General features: G+C 41.0%; 1 protein-coding gene across 7 annotated transcripts in view; it reads left to right on the forward strand.

Moving 5' to 3' along the window:
- thrb (thyroid hormone receptor beta) overlaps positions 1 to 13307 on the forward strand; it is a 140789-nt gene that overhangs the window by 73325 nt on the left and 54157 nt on the right. For all 7 annotated transcript variants that reach the window (XM_053490159.1, XM_053490154.1, XM_053490161.1 and 4 more), the window contains exon 2: positions 6214 to 6280. The gene's annotated coding sequence lies outside the window, so the exon portion shown is untranslated. The remainder of the gene's footprint in view (positions 1 to 6213; positions 6281 to 13307) is intronic.

Genomic DNA, 13307 nt, shown 5'->3' on the forward strand with positions numbered 1-13307 from the left:
TGTAAGAGTTTTCTTGTCCTTTTTTTCCTCCTCTTACTCAGCCTTGATTTACAGTGAGGGGAGATAAGTATTATGTATTGGGCACTTTTTCTTTTTTCTTTTCTTTGTGCATGCATCCTGTTCAAAGTTAATGGCTTTACATACAGTAGTGCATTTAAGTCAAGTGCATTCATTAGCATGAACAAAGATGATGCCCTATATTCTATAAGATCTATACCCTATATTCCAGTTAATATACCCGTTTTATAATTTTATATTAATTTTATGTATTTTTTATGAAATATTACTAAGGATTTATTATGTACTGTACATCAGGTCCCATGATAAAGTGCGTTGCACAATACGAAACCTTAATTTAAGAACTCGCCTTCGTATCGCATTAAATTTCGTATGCGGAGGTACAGTACCACTGCATACAGTATGAACACGTACAATCGTCATTGGAACATATTATTATTTGAGTTGATTGAGAAAGTCAACCAGTTCTCCTGCACATTAGCATTTTCATTGCAATTGCTATAGCTTGATGTTGCACACATTGTAGAACTGCACTTTATTGCACATACAGTACTTTTTCTGCTGTCTATTTTTTAAATCCTTTTCATAATTTATTTTCTTTTAATATCAAGTATTTTTCTACATCTACGCAAGAAATGTCATTATTTCATATTGTTGAAAAAAATAATTTTCTGTACACTGCACGGTTGTGTGTGTGTGTGTGTGTTAGCAACAAAATATGCATTTTGCTCCAAGATGTTATTAATAACATTAATATGGAATAAAAAGTATTGGAGCACTTTGTTGCTACAGTAAGTAATCATGTAGTAATTCTTGCCTTGTGAGTTATTTTTGCTGAGCTATGTTTGGGAAAATTGTCTTCTTAAAACATCCTTATTCTCTCCAGATTCTTGGCCAGTGAGATTAAATTCCTGCCTAATATGTCACGCTACATCATGCTTTCATGTTTTCCCAATGACGTGTAATGCCCCAGATGCCTCCATGTCCATACTTGACCGTGTGTACGATGTTCATGGATCCTACTTGCAACCCTTCCTTTTTCCAAACATGACAAGCTGAATTATTGTCATGTGGCTTTATTTCGTCCAGCTGGGGAGTGTACCGTTTCAAAACAGCTTAGATTTATCAGAAGGCTTTTTTGTCAGTCCTTCTGTTTTTTTTTGCGTTGTTATTTTTTGTGTGTATATGTGTGTGTCAGTGTATGTGTGTGTGTGACTGTTGGCTTCTCAATAACGTCCTTATCATGAATCTGAGACAATATCATGAAATCTTGTGTGGTCGTATCCATCTATCTATCTGGAGGGGTTGAAAAGTTTGTCCACAATTTGTACTGACAGGAACGCTTGAGGTCCTTGGTGTGACTAGCTTTTTCCACTTTCCAGTGGTTTGTATCAAAAATACTTTCGTCCATGAGAACTTTTGGAAGTTTGTCCACTTTCACCAGGCCGTCTTTTGTTCTGAAATATTTGTTCATATCCGTAACTAATGAGGAGTTAAAAAAACGTTATGTGCGAAGATTCAAAGAGGAATATGCACCGGCGGTCTGTGTTCTCCGAGCTTAATGCCCAGCGGGATCCCTAATGTTTGTTAAGCGTTGTAATAAAGTTATGACGTTTTGATTATGTCCACCTCAGGACAGTATTGTTTTTTGAAAGAATGACTTTAATAGAATCGCGTTGCTATAATGTTGAAGGAACGACCCAAACACAACGTTTCAAGCACGAGATGTTAAATCTTAGCAGGAGCCCTAACGTTGGACGTTGGATATACTTGTATGGACGTTGTGATCACGTCCACTAACATTTTGTTGTTGAAAGTTAGAACGACTTTGATAAAATGATGTTGAGATAACGTTGAATGAACAACCCAAACATAACGTTGCGAATACAACCTCAAAACAACAAAATTATAACCTTTATTTGGTCCATTTAACATTTGCGTGACTGTTGTTAACCGCTTGTCGTTACTACGTAGCAATTCATTCAATGTTATCCCATCGTCCTGTAGTCAACGTTGTTCCGACGTCATTTCATCGAAGTCCTTCTAACTTTCAAAAACAGCCCTGTTACCCTGGCTTTCCACCATCCATCATCGCCAAATTAACACCACCAAGGCATTTTGGTGTTTCCTCTGGGTGCTTCAGTTTTCCCTCACAGTCCGAAGGCGGTTTGGTGTTTCCAGATTACTCGAACTGCGTGAGGGAGTTGAGGTATCTAGGTTGCAAGCAGTTTCAAGTCTTTAGCATCATACTGTAACTTCGTCTTACAGCAGTGCCTGTCGGATTGACATCATAGGTCATTGAAGCCAACAGTCGTTCATGCTGACGGCTTGAATGGATGGATTGATAGATGGACTGTACAGTGCACCTTAGCATATAAATTTAATGCGTTCTGGAGGAGAGTTTTTAAGGCAGAATTTCATATTGCGTGATGCTTTTTTCCATAAAGAAATTAATGTGAATGCAGATAATCCGTTCCAGCCACAGAAAAATATTACCAATGTTACCAATTTCCAACACTGTAATCACATAAAAACACAAAAACAATCAAAACATTTAGAAAAAACATGTAAATTAGGTAAAATATAAAATAGATAGACATTAAACCTCATTTAACCTTAATTTATGATTGATTCCCCTTGGCACTGGCTGCTTTAAAAAACAAACTGAAAGTGGCTCCCCTTTTTTTTTTGTTGCTCCCATCCTTGCTAACATTCTTGGGACCCAAGGTGCTATGTGTTTTCTAAATCTTGTACAAAATGCAAAAAAATATGACCCACCAAAAAAAAAAAAAATTTTCACTGACCCAAATGAGTTTTAAACAGCTCCTGGACGTACATTACGCGCAACTAGCTGGTGTTCCTTGCTTGTATACCAAAATTCTTTGTATGCTAAGACAAATTTCTTAAAAAATTTCAGTTCTTAAGGTGAAAATTTGTGGGGTGGGCGTTTGTATGCAGAGGTTCCACTGTATTTATAAATTGTTATTTAATTGTTATCCAAGGCAAAGAAACTCTTCTTTGTCTCCTAGACAGAAATGAGCCGTCTTTGAGACTTGAATGAGGTGTAGGCATTTTCTGTATCTTCTCAACTATGTCTCAGGGTGTGTCTCTGTTGTTTCTCCTAAGTCAGCTTTAGGAGAAACAGAAAAGACAAAATTGAGCTTGTAATGAGATCAATTCAGTCTCATGAGACAACAAAAAGCTGTCAAAATTTGCTATAGGTAGTCTATACATCCCAGTCTTTAACTGGCCCAGTATATCAGTGAAGATCAGCATCAGATGGTTTGCGTTTGTGAGCTCCTTAATATCCTAATGCCATCAGCAACCCATTTAAGATCAAACTGCAAACAATGTGAAGTAAAAAAGCAGAAATATTTTCATTACTGAAACCAGTCCTGTAATGCAAGAGACGCATGTAGATCTTTAAGCCAAAATGGTGCTACTTTGTTTACTTCGTGTCATAGCACCCGCAACCGGTGTTCATACAGTATTTACCATCGACAGACACTTTTAGAACTCAATAACCCGATAAAAAGCATTCAAGATGAGCTGGCCTCCGGCAAGCAGGCACAACGAGTCTGTGTTAGGCTAAAAACAAACCTTAGCCGGCCGGCACTTCTGTCCATCATCTTATCAATTTAATTATCACATAATTAAATATATTACAATTTGATATTTTATATATCAAATTTGATATATATTTGATCAAAATATATTACAATTTGATATATTACAATATTGATATTACAATTTAAATATCAATTTATTAAAATTATTCTGTCCAGCATCTTATAGGGCCAGGGGTAGCTCAGTGGTTAAGGCATTGGACTATGGTTCGGAAGATCCCAGGTTCAAACCCCACAACCACTAAGGCCCTTAACCCTCAACTGCTCAGATGTATAATGAGATAAAAAATGTAAGTCGCTCTGGATAAGAGCGTCTGCTAAATGACTAACTGTAAATGTAAATGTAATCAAATGTCTGCTCCCTAGAAAATAAACTGGACAACATCCGGTTCCAACAGACTACACAGCGTGAGTTTAGGGATTGCTGCGTCTTTGTTTTCATGTAGATATGGCTCAGTAACAGAGTATCCAGACGAAGCCATTCAACTAGACTGGCTAGCCTCGTTTCGCGCCGACAGAAATGCAGCTCTGTGCGCTAAGTGCATGTGTGTTTACATCAACACGAAATGGTGTAAGAACTCATCGTTGCTGGAGATAGTGACTGTTAGATGAACACCTCCCTCTGTAACTGGATCCCGGACTTTCTAACCCAATCGAAAACTGCACCTCCAGCACCACCGCAATGAGCACTGGGGCCCTCCAGGGCTGTGTGCTCAGTCCACTGCTGTTCACACTGCTGACTCATGATTGTGTAGCGACACACAGCTCCAATCATATCAAGTTTGCTGATGACACAACCGTGGTGGGTCTCATCAGCAAGAACGACAAGTCAGCATACAGAGAGGAAGTGCAGTGCAGAGACTACCGGACTGGTGTAAGGACAACAACCTGTTTCTGAACGTCGATAAGACAAAAGAGCTGGTTGCTGACTTCAGGAGAACACAGAGCATTTTTAAAATCATTGCTGCTATTTTTAAAATCATTGCTGCTACTTCAGGAATGTCAAGCAATGTCAGGAATACTTACAAACATGAGTCATGCTAACTTGACTTAGCAGGGTATGAACATGCATGCTAACTACCTACTCTAATTTTTTTACTATAGCTTAGCATTTTGAGCAGCTATCTGCATGCAAAAGTGTACGTTTCACTCTCGATCCTCTGTGTGAGCTGTGACACGATTTATCCACTCATTTTCCACCATCAAGCTGAATATTGTGTTGTGTTACACCCTGCGCTGTTTCCTCGAGTTGCAAAGGCATCTTTGTGCACTTGATTGTGCCAAGTGAAGTCATCAGTCTAACTCTCTGCTGCGGTCAGAAAGCTTAAAGCGCTGAGAGAGATTGTTTCAGTCTTTCGGTTAGAAGAAATAAAAATCACGTGGGGCCATGACAGGCCTTGACAGACTCTGATGAAGTGTGTATTTGTGAGTACATGCTGTCATGATCTAATACACACACACCCACACACACAAAGGGTGTATTCATGCCCCTACAGGCTGAAGAACTAATATTACATTTCCATATGTTTATCATTTTTTCACAACTTTAGGATTGAGGGTTCAAATCGCACCTCAGGTATGTGTGTGTGTGTGTGTTCATGGTGTAGGCACGTTTTCCACATTATTGGTAGGTTTCCTCCGGGTACTCTGGTTTCCTCCAACATTATAAAAACAAGTGGTGTAGGCTGATTGGGGTTTCAGAATTTCCCGTAGTGTATGATTGAGTGTGACTGTCTGTGTGTGTGTGTGTGTGTGTGTGTGTGTGTGTGTGTGTGTGTGTTAGTGCACATTGATGGGCTAGCCCTGCCCTGTACGCGTAACTCCCTCCAGGCACCTGCGACTCTACACAGGATAAGCAGTACCGATAACAGATGCATGGTTTGAAGTTTTTTACGATTTTGCTGCTAACAAATAAAATATTACATTCGGAAGTGTTGAAGTAGACATTTTTTCCCTAATATACTGTATATATTAATGAATGTGGCAGGACAGTGGCATAGTGGTTTGCACTGTTGCCTTGCACCTTCAGAAATGATTCGATTACCGCCTCGAGGTTTTCCCTGTGCATGGTGGGTTTCCTCCTTGTACTCTGGTTTCCTTCCAAAGTCCAAAGACATGCAGATTAGTCTAATTGGCGTTCCCAAATTGATCGTAGTGTAAATGTGTGTGCCCTGTGATATATTGGCACCCCGTCCAGGGAGTTTCCTGCCTAGTGACTCAAATCTCCTGGGATAGGCTCCAGGCCTCCTGCGACTCTGTATACAGGGTAAACTGGTATAGACGATGAGTGAGTAAGTGATTAATGAACGTTATCTCTTCTTTTTTTTTTTAAGCCTTTATAGTTACCACAAGTCAGGGTAGTTCCTGTTATCACTTGCATTTTTTTATTACAATACATTTTTCATCCAAGCGTTAGATCATGTTGCTCATCCAACACAAATCCATAGGAGTTGACTGTTACTATAGAAATGATAACATAGATGCCTGTGATTCCAAATACACCAGGACTGAACTGCTGTCCGAGTTTTAATACTGACCATAAATCTCCACCTTTTTCTTTCTTTTATAGATTTTTATGCATACACTGATCAGCGCTCGCTAATCCTGGCAGGACGGAAGGATCCCAGCTCTGTCCGGTAAGAACTGTTCTCCTCACGTACCGTACATTCATCTCCATCTGAATCATTGCAGTGTGTTTACGTTCCGCTGCATGACTGAAGCATGAGACATTGAGAACGTACATAAACACTTAGCATTTACTGTGAAATCTTAAACATATGCAAAGTGGCGCTGATCTTGGACGCGTTTGTCCCGGGTCCGTTCTAGTGTAAATATTTAGAAGCGTAAAAGATATACAGGACGGAGAGCGCCGCAGGAGTATCAGCTGCTCACTTGAGTCTGTTGGAATAATTGGGCATGAGTCACTGCCCTGGGGCAGGCGGTGCCGTGAAGATGGCAAACATGGCCGCAAGCAACTTCAGTCCAGTATCTTACAATTTACTATATAAGCGCAGTTTAAAATGATCCGCACTCTGCCTGTAGAAATTATTTGAAATAACTTTTAGAAAAAGACAAACAGTTTTCGACATAATCTTCTTGCTTTTCAATACACTTTGTCCATCTGCTTTCAACAAGCTTTCATGTTCCCTCTTTAAAAAAATGTTTTAGGCTGAGCTGCGAGCCACGATTGCACCACTGTCTTCAGTTCTTCATCACAAGTTAATCTTCGTCCTTATAGGGCTGCTTTCAGGGGACCAAATAGGTAAAAGTCCCATCAGGACTGTAGGGAGGATGCTTTAATGCTTCAAAACAAAGTGTTGGGCAGAAGTGTGAGACATGAGGTGTTAAGTTAAAAAACAAAAAAAAGAATTATTGCTTGATGCATCTATCGCGCACTGGTACGCTTATCGGCCGGTCTTCCGAACCGAGATAGGGACAAAGACACTTGCATGCATAATGTGTCTCGGTTCTAGGTTTATCATCAGCAACGAGACCATATTTAAGCTTTTGGTCAGATGCCCTGTGTAACGTACATCCTTTATATCAAAAGAACAAAAGTCGTTAACATGTCAATGTCTACACAAAGGTAATAGTTGCTGTTACAAGCCATGCATTTACACCATTGTTGGACCCAACTCTCGATCCCTCCTTGGAAATCCACTTTGACACAAATGATAACCAATCATTTCCCACACAGTTCTTTATTCATCTGTGTGGATCGCTCTTGTCAATGATGTCGTCTCCGTAAACATTCTGTAGCACAGTAGGAGATCATCAAAGGGTCCAAGAGATGGTGCAGATGCATGGCTTGTATAGAGAAACAGTCACTCTACCAGCACTGTTGCATTATCCTTGGTACAGCTCTCGTATTTTTGTAATCGGATAAAAAGAAGAAGAAAAAATCATCTTGGTCTAATCACCAAAAAACGCATCACGGTTCAGGAAGATATCACTGTATGCTGTATGTTTTATGCCATTTGTATATCAACTTCATCAGAAGCCACGTCTTCTCAATGCCAGTGAACTATTGGGATTCTTACTGGGCTGACTTTAAAGAGTGTGTGTGTGTGTGTGTGTGAGTGAGTGAGTGTATTTGTGCATGTTTGTCCTCAGTGGCATGAGCAAACAGTGTAATGTGATAAGTGCAGTGAGGGCACATGAGCAAAGTCAGTTGATTTATTCTTCTGTCAGACAGACCCTTACAATAAAAACACCATCTGCCGTCCCTCGTCCCCGTGCCCCGTCGCCATACGAGCGTTCCATATTAAATAACAGTATTTAATCCTGCTACAAGAAGAACGAAAAGCACGGAGATGGTGAGAGAATGAATGCTTACTCTTCCACCAGTAGAGCGTATCGCTGGTGCAAATGCAGCGTAGTTAAAGGCCAGCTTTTTTTAGTGCGTAGATGATGCAAATTCTTTGGCATTCCAAGAAAAAAACCAATATTGCTGTATAAACAAATTTTAAAAAGCAAATTGTAAAGTTGGCGTATGGGTTCTTGAATTCATCCTGATCTCGGATTGTGATCAGTTTTGCATGTGTCCTCATGTAGGGTTCTCTGTGGATGGATGGATGGGTGGATTGGTGACTCTTATCAGCATGTAAATGCTTTCTGACTTGTAATGGACTGGCAATCCATTTAAGCCCTAAGTAGCCATCTGTAGAAGCTCCTTATAACTCAAGACTCCTAAAAACCCTGGCTCAGTGGTTAAGGTGTTGGACTGCTGACCAGGAGGTCCCTGGTCCGAGGCCTGACTCTGCTGGGTTGCCACTGTTGGACCCATGAGCAAGGGCCTCCACCCCAAGTGCTCAGATGCAACCGGCCGTCAAGCTGGCAACCCAACCCTGTAAATAACTGCCACGTAGATGGAACAAATACTTAAGATTATTAGGGCATTTATGGGTCCTGAGATCCTGCCTATGCACACTGGGATCTATGATTTCTCACCTACAGTATAGTTCTTAAAAAAAGGCTGCGGATTCATAACATCTTTAAAATGAATTGCATGGACAAGATGATACTTCAGTCATTTTTGCATTTAAACAAAAACTCAATTTTTATATGCATCGAGTTCCTCGGAATTCTCTCTGACTCCTTCTTCTTTGTCTTTCGGCTGTTCCCTTCCATGGAAGTGAAATCTATAAGCACTAGCCGAACCGAGGAGGCAAATTTGATGGGTGTGGCAACCACAATGAAACATTTGAAAAAGTGGTGGGTAGTGTGTGCAAAGATTCTGTTGACATCATTGCTTTAATTGAGATCTTCTTGTTCCCTTTGTAAACCTGGCTTAAAACTCTGTGAATCTGTGTGTGTGTGTGTGTGTGTGTGTATGTGTGTGGTAGTTTGGTTGGTTGTCGTACAAGAATAACGCAACCCGATTACACAGAGACTTATTCATTCACTGAGCTTTGTTCTTTTGTTTGTCGTCGTTTGTATCGCCAACTGCTTCATTGCCTCTCGGCAGCTGTGGAACTTGTGGCTACCTTTGGTCTAATGGGTGGCAGATGTTCTTGGCCACCTGAGAAGTTAACTTGTTTAAAGGTGTTTGCTTGAATGTATGTCATATAGCTGATCAGACATAACATTAACACCATATAACAGTAACACATTAACATTGATTATCAAATATATACCAGTAAACCGGTGACAGGATCATGGGTACCCAAGGCTCTCCTGTGCCGTGTCTGGTCCGGTCTGGTCCACAGAAAAGTCAATGTGGCACAATTCGCTGAAAAAAAGGCCATGATAGAAAATCAACAGAATACCAGAATAGAAAATCTCAATCTGATCGAGCACCCATTGGATCCGCCGGACAAACCCGTTCCCCCCCAAGAGGTCTTGTGAAATCATGCACAAAGGAAAACCTTCACGACTCCATGACTATTGGTCATGATGTTTTTCATTATAATGTTATGTCTGAACTGTGTCTATCATTATAATAAATAACAAAAAAAGAAGCTCAAGTAATTATAGGCCATTTTAATTATATAGTGTTATGGACTATTATTATTATTCAGTACAGACCTTCAGCTATGCTTAGCTCTGCCGTTTCAAGTAAGCGGGTTTGAGTTCGAGCCGCAACAATCCGTCAATTATGAAAAATTACCAATGTGGACTTTATTTGAGACACTTTGCATCCTTAAACAAAAACAGCAGTGTGTTGTTATGTACTTAGTGCATAGGCCCCATGCAGCATGCAGTCCAATAGTAAAGCCAGTGCTTATACTGTTGCACCATATTGTAAAGTTAAGGCACAATTTGGTCCCCGCAGACAGCTCTCCAATCACTTATTAGCGACCTCCCAGGGAGGCTGAACACCGAAGCCCAGTTCCTACTTCTATGATTGCTATGAATTGCTCATTGTCTTTACCACTTTAGCCTGTGTTCAGGGTCACGGGGGCATGGAGCCTATCCCAGGAGGCGGGGTACATCCTGGACAGGGTGCAAATCCATTTTAGGATATAAACCTATACACTCTCACACACTACAGACAATTTAAAAAACGCCAGTTAACTTAATCTGCATGTCTTTGGACTGTGGGGGAACCGGAGTACCCTGAGGGAACCCACCAAGCAAGGGTAGAACATGCAAACTCTATGCACACAGAAACGAACGCCAACTCTAGAGTTGCAAGGCGAGAGTGCTAATTACTAAGCCACCGTGCTGCTGCTATAAACCGGTGGAAGAGTATAATCAATGCTCGCCATGGGAGGCTAGGCCTAAATTATTAATGGCATTATACTAAAGCAATACTGGTCAAACTATGTGAATTATGTTTAGGCCGGTAACTTGGTACAGTAAGGGCGCCTAAAATTACTTACAAATAATTCTACTTTGTGCTACGAGGGTCTACCAAAGACCACAATAAGAAATTAAAGGGGATTTTAAACATTAGAGGGTTTAAAAATCAATAAACCCAATGTACACTAACTTGGATGATACTTGATCTGATTTTTCAACATTTTTCCAACCCATCATATTTATCAACAACAAAAAAAAAAAGTTATCCTTACCGCTGATTTCATCCTGCCACTTGAAGCCCCTCGCAGTACCCCTAAAGCTGCGTATGACTGACTACACAAGGACAGGAAGAATCCAGGAGGTGGGCCTAAGCAGTAGCTTATTTAGGTAGACACTGAGCTGGAGCTGGGCTGGAGCATTAAAACACACACACTTGAGGGGACCTTTGAGGCTTGTGCTAATTTGTTAAAGAAGTAGTAACATACAGGATGTTTGAAAAGTGTTTGAAGTTAATCTACTGAAAATCCAGATCAATAACGATCAGGCCAGAGATGAAGGAGACAAGTAAATCTCCCTGAAGGAACTTCAAGAGGAACTAGAGTAAGATTTTCTACTGAAAAATCTGAAGAGGCATTCATTCATTCATTCTCTATACCGTTTATCTTGCACAGGGTCACAGGAGCCTGGAGCCTAACCCAGGAGCTTTCGAATTTCGTAGTGTACACCGTGGATAGGGTGGCAATCCATCGCAGGAACACACACACACACTCTATAGGCAATTTGCGAATGCCAGTTTGCCCAATCTGCATGTCTTTGGACTGACCAAAGACCCAAGGTGCAAATCCAACCCTTGATCCTGGAGGTGCGAGGCAACCTTGCGGTGCCACCTTCAAAGATCGAGTCCACAAGTTTAACCCTTGAAACCCAAGTGGCACAGATCTATGCCCAGATCCATGTCAAGTTCTTTCACACCAAACTCGCTCATTCATGTCTTTATAGACCTTGCTTTGTTCACTGGTGTGGGGTTGTTTTTCAGGATTTGGGCTCGGTCCCTTAGTTCCATTGAAAGGAACTCTTAATGCTTCAGCGTACCAAGACATTTTGGACACTTTCATGCGCCCAACTTTGTGGGAACAGTTTGGGGAAGGCCCCTTTCTGTTACAACATGACTGCGCACCAGTGCACGAAGACTGCAAGCACGGCCTTCTCGTCCAACAGCAGTGTCTGACCTCAAAATTCCCATAAACACAATCCTAAACCTTGTGGAAAGCCTTCCCAGAAGAGTTGAAGCTGTTATAGCCGCAAAGGGTGGGCCAACATCATATTAAACCCTATGGATTAAGACTTACTCAAGTCCATAGTTTGTAGGCAGGCGAGCGAATACAAGTACCCCTTTACTGCTTCCACAGGATTCAAGAGGGTAAGTCGCAGCCAGGTACTACTGAACATTAGCCTGTGATTAATTGATCATCAGCAGTTGTCCAGACCTTTTATAAAAACACAGGTTTTGGCAGTTAATCAATTAATTGATCAATGAATTGATCAATTAATCAAGGGTTGATGATTAGCAGCACCTGACTGAGGTGTGTGTTAAACAACGCCAAGAGGGAAAGACAAACAATGGTCTTAAAGGGGCAGTTGTTGCTGCACATCAATCTGGAAAGTGTTATAAAACCATTTCCAAACACTTGCATAAACATGCTCTGGGTTCTAAAGGCTATGAATAGTAATCATCATATTAATTATTCTAATCTATCACTCCTGTTTCTGAGACTCAGCGCTCCGGTAGGTCAGGGATTTCACTCCTAGCGTTTCTTTTCTCTCCCTCTCCCTTTGTTTTGTTTTAGAAGTAAAGTTAGTTTGCTGAACAAGCCCTATAAAAACTGTTTCCTACCCGAGTTCATATGGCAGCGGGCGCCAGATGCTGAGTCAGCAGCTTCAGTGGGCTGTTTCTTGTTGACGGCATTATTCTTGTTGATATAACCCTCTAGTGAGGTGTCTGTCACAGTGCCAGCCTGTGCCATCTTCATCTCGGCTCCTTCAGGCTTCCTGCTATTCGCACCAACACACGGGATCTGTGGAGCTAAATTAACACCTGCACTTACTTTAGGATTTACCATTACACAGCTCATAGAACACACACACACACACACACACACAGGTTCTGCCTAATCAGCGTGAAGTTAGTTATGCCTGGTTGCTGGAATAGCTGCGTGGTTCTGTAGTGAGACATCACCAAACCTCACCAAATACTTCCTTCTGGTTCAGGGAAAGTGTTGATTACACTAGTGTTTGATTTTACCTGCTGGGATATAGTGTTGAAAACCACGAACTTTCGCGGTCTCCGTGTCTTTCTCTTCTTCAATGTGTGCTTATGTCCCTCTTTCTTTTCATATCTATATCTATATCATAGTGTTTCATTTTTCTCTCTATTTGTTCTCCTGTCTCTTGCTCTTTTTCTATCCATGTCTATCTTTATCTCGCTCTCTATTTGACAAGTGTCTTCCTGCCTCTTTTATTTTGTCTCTCTTTTGTCTCAGTCTCAACGTTTCTCTTTCACTCTCTTTTTCTATTCTTTCGCTCTCACTTTCTTTTTGTCCGTTTCTGTTTTCCTTTCTGTCTCTTTCATGATTTTTCTCTCTCCCTATCCGTCTCTCTTAGGCTGTCTCTGTTTTCCTTTCTTTCCCTGCTTCCATCAATCTCTCTATCTTTCTCACTTTTCCTCTCCCTCTGTCCTTCTGTCTATGTCTCTGTGCTTCCTATTCTCTCTGTCTCTTCGCGGTTTAGAGATCTGTATCTCTTTCTGTCTTGTCTCTTGTCTGTCTCACTGTCATTCTGGTCTTTACTTTTGTATGTCTTTTTGTCAGTCACTTTCTGTCTGTTTTTTCTCTCTCTATCTTTCTTACCCCTTTCTGTTGT

This window comes from Clarias gariepinus, chromosome 28, assembly GCF_024256425.1.
Source record: "Clarias gariepinus isolate MV-2021 ecotype Netherlands chromosome 28, CGAR_prim_01v2, whole genome shotgun sequence".
Classification (NCBI taxonomy): Eukaryota; Metazoa; Chordata; class Actinopteri; order Siluriformes; family Clariidae; genus Clarias; species Clarias gariepinus.